Source organism: Schistocerca gregaria, unplaced genomic scaffold (genome assembly GCF_023897955.1).
Source record: "Schistocerca gregaria isolate iqSchGreg1 unplaced genomic scaffold, iqSchGreg1.2 ptg000239l, whole genome shotgun sequence".
Taxonomy (NCBI): domain Eukaryota; kingdom Metazoa; phylum Arthropoda; class Insecta; order Orthoptera; family Acrididae; genus Schistocerca; species Schistocerca gregaria.
The window spans coordinates 2,233,985-2,241,736 of NW_026061751.1; positions in this window are offsets into that span (position 1 = coordinate 2,233,985).

Sequence of the window (7,752 nt, forward strand, 5' to 3'; positions counted from 1 at the left end):
AAGGCCCGATTTCTCAGGTTTTTACTACATATGAACACCTTTCACATTCTCCCATGCAACTCGGCTGCTAGTCCTCCTTTCATGCAGAATCTTAAGGACATAGCTCATGTCCAAGGCACCAAAGCCAGCTAAAAAGTCAATAATCGATACCTAAAACTTGAATTGTACTACTCCTTACTGGCTATTACATCAACTTAGAAGCTTTATCTGTGTTCCACTATGGTGATTTTAGTGTCTCCGCATACCGCAGCACGCGACATAGCTTTGCAGACGATAAGTACAACCGTTTGAGAGAGAAGAGGGGCCAATGTGACGATCTGGCTTTAAGTCGATTCGATAACAAATGACGAAAATGGACGGATTTCTCAGGTTTTTACTACATATGAACACTTTTCACATACTCCCGTGCAGCGCGGCTGCTAGTCCTCCTTTTATGCAGAATCTTAAGGTCCTAGCTCATGTCCAAGGCACCAAGGCCAGCTAAAAAGTCAATAATCGATACCTAAAACTTGAATTGTACTACATCTCACTGGCTATCACATCAACTTAGAAGCTTCATCTGTGTTCTACTATGGTGCTTTTAGTGTCTCCACATACTGCAGCACGCGACATAGCTTTGCAGACGATAAGTACAACCGTTTCAGAGAGAAGAGCGGCCAATGTGACGCACTGCTTTAAGTCGATTCGATCATATATTCCGAAAACGGACGGATTTCTCAGGTTTTTACTACATATGAAAACTTTTCGCATTCTCCTGTGCAACTCGGCTGCTAGTCCTCCTTTCATGCAGAATCTTAAGGTCCTAGCTCTAGTCCAAGGCACCAAAGCCAGCAAAAAATTCAATATTCGATACCTAAAACTGGAATTGTACTGCTCCTTACTGGCTATTACATCAACTTAGAAGCTTCATCTGTGTTCTACTATGGTGCTTTTAGTGTCTCCGCATACCGCAACACGCGACATAGCTTTGCAGACAATAAGTACAACCGTTTCAGAGAGAAGAGCGGCCAATGTGACGATCTGGCTTTAAGTCAATTCGATAACAAATTAATAAAAGGGGACGGACTTCTCAGGTTTTTACTACATATGAAGACTTTTCACATACTCCCGTGCAACGCGGCTGCTAGTCCTCCTTTCATGCACTATCTTAAAGTCTTACCTCATGTCCAAGGCACCAAAGCCAGCTAAAAAGTCAATAATCGATACCTAAAACTTGAATTGTACTACTTCTCACTGGCTATCACATCAACTTAGAAGCTTCATCTGTGTTCTACTATGGTGCTTTTAGTGACTCCGCATTCCGCAGCACGCGACATAGCTTTGCAGACGATAGGTACAAGCGTTTCAGAGAGAAGAGGGGCCAATGTGACGATCTGGCTTTAAGTCGATTCGATAACAAATGACGAAAACGGACGGATTTCTCAGGTTTTTACTACATATGAACACTTTTTACATTCTCCCGTGCAACTCGGCTGCTAGCCCTCCTTTCATGCAGAATCGTAAGGTCCTACCTCATGTCCAAGGCACCAAAGCCAGCTAAAAAGTCAATATTCGATACCTAAAACTTGAATTGTACTACTCCTTACTGGCTATTACATCAACTTAGAAGCTTCATCTGTGTTCTACTATACTGCTTTTAGTGACTCCGCATACCGCAGCACGCGACATAGCTTTGCAGACGATAAGTACAACCGTTTCAGAGAGAAGTGCGGGCAATGTGACGATCTGGCTTCAAGTTGATTCGATAACAACTGACGAAAAAGGCCCGATTTCTCAGGTTTTTACTACATATGAACACCTTTCACATTCTCCCATGCAACTCGGCTGCTAGTCCTCCTTTCATGCAGAATCTTAAGGACATAGCTCATGTCCAAGGCACCAAAGCCAGCTAAAAAGTCAATAATCGATACCTAAAACTTGAATTGTACTACTTCTTACTGGCTATTACATCAACTTAGAAGCTTCATCTGTGTTCCACTATGGTGCTTTTAGTGTCTCCACATACCGCAGCACGCGACATAGCTTTGCAGACGATAAGTACAACCGTTTCAGAGAGAAGAGCGGCCAATGTGACGATCTGGCTTTAAGTCGATTCGATAACAAATGAATAAAAGGGGACGGATTTCTCAGGTTTTTACTACATATGAACACTTTTCACATACTCCCGTGCAACGCGGCTGCTAGTCCTCCTTTCATGCACAATCTTAAGGTCCTACCTCTTGTCCAAGGCACCAAAGCCAGCTAAAAAGTCAATAATCCATACGTAAAACTTGAATTGTACTACTTCTCACTGGCTATCACATCAACTTAGGAGCTTCATCTGTGTTCTACTATGGTGCTTTTAGTGACTCCGCATACCGCAGCACGCTACATAGCTTTGCAGACGATAAGTACAACCGTTTCAGAGAGAAGAGCGGGCAATGTGACGATCTGGCTTTAAGTCGATTCGATAACAAATTACGAAAACGGACGGATTTCTCAGGTTTTTACTACATATCAAAACTTTTCGCATTCTCCCGTGCAACTCGGCTGCTAGTCCTCCTTTCATGCAGAATCTTAAGGTCCTAGCTCATGTCCAAGGCATCAAAGCCAGCTAAAAAGTCAATAATCGATACCTAAAACTTGAATTGTACTACTTCTCACTGGCTATCACATCAACTTAGAAGCTTCATCTGTGTTCTACTATGGTGCTTTTAGTGTCTCCGCATACTGCAACACGCGACATAGCTTTGCAGACGATAAGTACAACCGATTCAGAGAGAAGAGCGGCCAACGTGACGCACTGCTTTAAGTCGATTCGATAATATATTCCGAAAACGGACGGATTTCTCAGGTTTTTACTACATATGAACACTTTTGGCATCCTCCCGTGCCACTCGGCTGAATCTTAAGGTCCTACCTCATGTCCAACGCACCAAAGCCAGCTAAAAAGTCAATATTCGATACCTAATACTTGAATTGTACTACTCCTTACTGGCTATTACATCAACTTAGAAGCTTCATCTGTTTTCTACTATGGTGCTTTTAGTGACTCCGCATACCGCAGCACGCGACATAGCTTTGCAGACGATAAGTACAACCGTTTCAGAGACAAGGGCGGGCAATGTGACGATCTGGCTTCAAGTTGATTCGATAACAACTGACGAAAAAGGACCGATTTCTCAGGTTTTTACTACATATGAACACCTTTCACATTCTCCCATGCAACTCGGCTGCTAGTCCTCCTTTCATGCAGAATCTTAAGGACATAGCTCATGTCCAAGGCACCAAAGCCAGCTAAAAAGTCAATAATCGATACCTAAAACTTGAATTGTACTACTTCTTACTGGCTATTACATCAACTTAGAAGCTTCATCTGTGTTCCACTATGGTGATTTTAGTGTCTCCGCATACCGCAGCACACGACATAGCTTTGCAGACGATAAGTACAATCGTTTCAGAGAGAAGAATGGCCAATGTGACGATCTGGCTTTCAGTCGATTCGATAACAAATGACGAAAATGGACGGATTTCTCAGGTTTTTACTACATATGAACACTTTTCACATACTCCCGTGCAACGCGGCTGCTAGTCCTGATTTCATGCAGAATCGTAAGGTCCTAGCTCATATCCAAGGCACCAAAGCCAGCTAAAAATTCAATATTCGGTACCTAAAACTTGAATTGTACTACTCCTTACTGGCTATTACATCAACTTAGTAGTTTCATCTGTGTTCTACTATGGTGCTTTTAGTGTCTCCGCATACCGCAGCACGCGACATAGCTTTGCAGACGATAAGTACAACCGTTTCAGAGAGAAGAGGGGCCAATGTGACGAACTGGCTTTAAGTCGCTCCGATAACAAATGGCGAAAATGGACGGATTTTTCAGGTTTTTACTACATATGAACACTTTTCACATACTCCCGTGCAACGCTGCTGCTAGTCCTCCTTTCATGCAGAATCGTAAGGTCCTAGCTCATGTCCAAGGCACCAAAGCCAGCAAAAAATTCAATAATCGATACCTAAACCTTGAATTTTACTACTTCTTACTTGTTATTACATCAACTTTGATGCTTCATCTGTGTTCTACTATGGTGCTTTTAGTGTCTCCGCATACCGCAGCACGCGACATAGCTTTGCAGACGATAAGTACAACCGTTTCAGAGAGAAGAGCGGCCAATGTGACGCTCTGCTTTAAGTCGATTCGATAATAAATTACGAAAACGGACGGATTTCTCAGGTTTTTACTACATATGAACACTTTTCGCATCCTCCCGTGCCACTCGGCTGCTAGTCCTCCTTTCATGCACCATCTTAAGGTCCTACCTCATGTCCAACGCACCAAAGCCAGCTAAAAAGTCAATATTCGATACCTAATACTTGAATTGTACTACTCCTTACTGGCTATTACATCGACTTAGTAGCTTCATCTGTGTTCTACTATGGTGCTTTTAGTGACTCCGCATACCGCAGCACGCGACATAGCTTTGCAGACGATAAGTACAACCGTTTCAGAGACAAGAGCGGGCAATGTGACGATCTGGCTTCAAGTTGATTCGATAACAACTGACGAAAAAGGACCGATTTCTCAGGTTTTTACTACATATGAACACCTTTCACATTCTCCCATGCAACTCGGCTGCTAGTCCTCCTTTCATGCAGAATCTTAAGGACATAGCTCATGTCCAAGGCACCAAAGCCAGCTAAAAAGTCAATAATCGATACCTAAAACTTGAATTGTACTACTTCTTACTGGCTATTACATCAACGTAGAAGCTTCATCTGTGTTCCACTATGGTGATTTTAGTGTCTCCGCATACCGCAGCACACGACATTGCTTTGCAGACGATAAGTACAACCGTTTCAGAGAGAAGAATGGCCAATGTGACGATCTGGCTTTCAGTCGATTCGATAACAAATGACGTAAATGGACGGATTTCTCAGGTTTTTACTACATATGAACACTTTTCACATACTCCCGTGCAACGCTGCTGCTAGTCCTCCTTTCATGCAGAATCGTAAGGTCCTAGCTCATATCCAAGGCACCAAAGCCAGCTAAAAATTCAATATTCGATACCTAAACCTTGAATTTTACTACTTCTAACTGGTTATTACATCAACTTTGATGCTTCATCTGTGTTCTACTATGGTGCTTTTAGTGTCTCCGCATACCGCAGCACGCGACATAGCTTTGCAGACGATAAGTACAACCGTTTCAGAGAGAAGAGCGGCCAATGTGACGATCTGCTTTAAGTCGATTCGATAACAAATGACGAAAACGGACGGATTTCTCATTTTTTTACTACATATGAACACTTTCCACATTCTCCCATGCAACTCGGCTGCTAGTCCTCCTTTCATGCAGAATCATAAGGTCCTAGCTCATGTCCAAGGCATAAAAGCCAGCTAAAAAGTCAATAATCGATAACTAAACTTGAATTGTACTACTTCTCACTGGCAATCACATCAACTTAGAAGCTTCATCTGTGTTCTACTATGGTGCTTTTAGTGTCTCCGCATACTGCAGCACGCGACATAGCTTTGCAGACGATAAGTACAACCGTTTCAGAGAGAAGAGCGGCCAATGTGACGCACTGCTTTAAGTCGATTCGATAATATATTCCGAAAACGGACGGATTTCTCAGGTTTTTACTACATATGAACACTTATCACATCCTCCCGTGCCACTCGGCTGCTAGTCCTCCTTTCATGCAGAATCTTAAGGTCCTAGCTCATGTCCAAGGCACCAAAGCCAGCAAAAAGTCAATAATCGATACCTAAATCTTGAATTGTACTACTTCTTACTGGCTATTACATCAACTTAGAAGCTTAATCTGTGTTCTACTATGGTGCTTTTAGTGTCTCCGCATACCGCAGCACGCGACATAGCTTTGCAGACGATAAGTACAACCGTTTCAGGGAGAAGAGCGGCCAATGTGACGCACTGCTTTAAGTCGATTCGATAATAAATTACGAAAATGGACGGATTTCTCAGGTTTTTACTATATATGAACACTTTTCAAATCCTCCCGTGCAACTCGGCTGCTAGTCCTCCTGTCATGCAGAATCTTAAGGTCCTAGCTCATGTCCAAGGCACCAAAGCCAGCTAAAAAGTCAATATTCGATACCTAAAACTTGAATTGTACTACTCCTTACTGGTTATTACATCAACTTAGATCCTTCATCTGTGTTCTACTATGTGTGCTTTTAGTGTCTCCGCATACCGCAGCACGCGACATAGCTTTGCAGACGATAAGTACAACCGTTTCAGAGAAAAGAGCGGCCAATGTGACGATCTGGCTTTAAGTCGATTCGATAACAAATGACGAAAACGGACGGATTTCTCAGGTTTTTACTACATATGAACGCTTTTCACATTCTCCCATGCAACACGGCTGCTAGTCCTCCTTTCATGCAGAATCATAAGGTCCTAGCTCATGTCCAAGGCAGAAAAGCCAGCTAAAAAGTCAATAATCGATACCTAAATCTTGAATTGTACTACTTCTTACTGGTTATTACATCAACTTTGATGCTTCATCTGTGTTCTACTATGGTGCTTTTAGTGTCTCCGCATACCGCAGCACGCGACATAGCTTTGCAGACGATAAGTACAACCGTTTCAGAGAGAAGAGCGGCCAATGTGACGATCTGCTTTAAGTCGATTCGATAACAAATGACGAAAACGGACGGATTTCTCATTTTTTTACTACATATGAACACTTTCCACATTCTCCCATGCAACTCGGCTGCTAGTCCTCCTTTCATGCAGAATCATAAGGTCCTAGCTCATGTCCAAGGCATAAAAGCCAGCTAAAAAGTCAATAATCGATAACTAAACTTGAATTGTACTACTTCTCACTGGCAATCACATCAACTTAGAAGCTTCATCTGTGTTCTACTATGGTGCTTTTAGTGTCTCCGCATACTGCAGCACGCGACATAGCTTTGCAGACGATAAGTACAACCGTTTCAGAGAGAAGAGCGGCCAATGTGACGCACTGCTTTAAGTCGATTCGATAATATATTCCGAAAACGGACGGATTTCTCAGGTTTTTACTACATATGAACACTTATCACATCCTCCCGTGCCACTCGGCTGCTAGTCCTCCTTTCATGCAGAATCTTAAGGTCCTAGCTCATGTCCAAGGCACCAAAGCCAGCAAAAAGTCAATAATCGATACCTAAATCTTGAATTGTACTACTTCTTACTGGCTATTACATCAACTTAGAAGCTTAATCTGTGTTCTACTATGGTGCTTTTAGTGTCTCCGCATACCGCAGCACGCGACATAGCTTTGCAGACGATAAGTACAACCGTTTCAGGGAGAAGAGCGGCCAATGTGACGCACTGCTTTAAGTCGATTCGATAATAAATTACGAAAATGGACGGATTTCTCAGGTTTTTACTATATATGAACACTTTTCAAATCCTCCCGTGCAACTCGGCTGCTAGTCCTCCTGTCATGCAGAATCTTAAGGTCCTAGCTCATGTCCAAGGCACCAAAGCCAGCTAAAAAGTCAATATTCGATACCTAAAACTTGAATTGTACTACTCCTTACTGGTTATTACATCAACTTAGATCCTTCATCTGTGTTCTACTATGTGTGCTTTTAGTGTCTCCGCATACCGCAGCACGCGACATAGCTTTGCAGACGATAAGTACAACCGTTTCAGAGAAAAGAGCGGCCAATGTGACGATCTGGCTTTAAGTCGATTCGATAACAAATGACGAAAACGGACGGATTTCTCAGGTTTTTACTACATATGAACA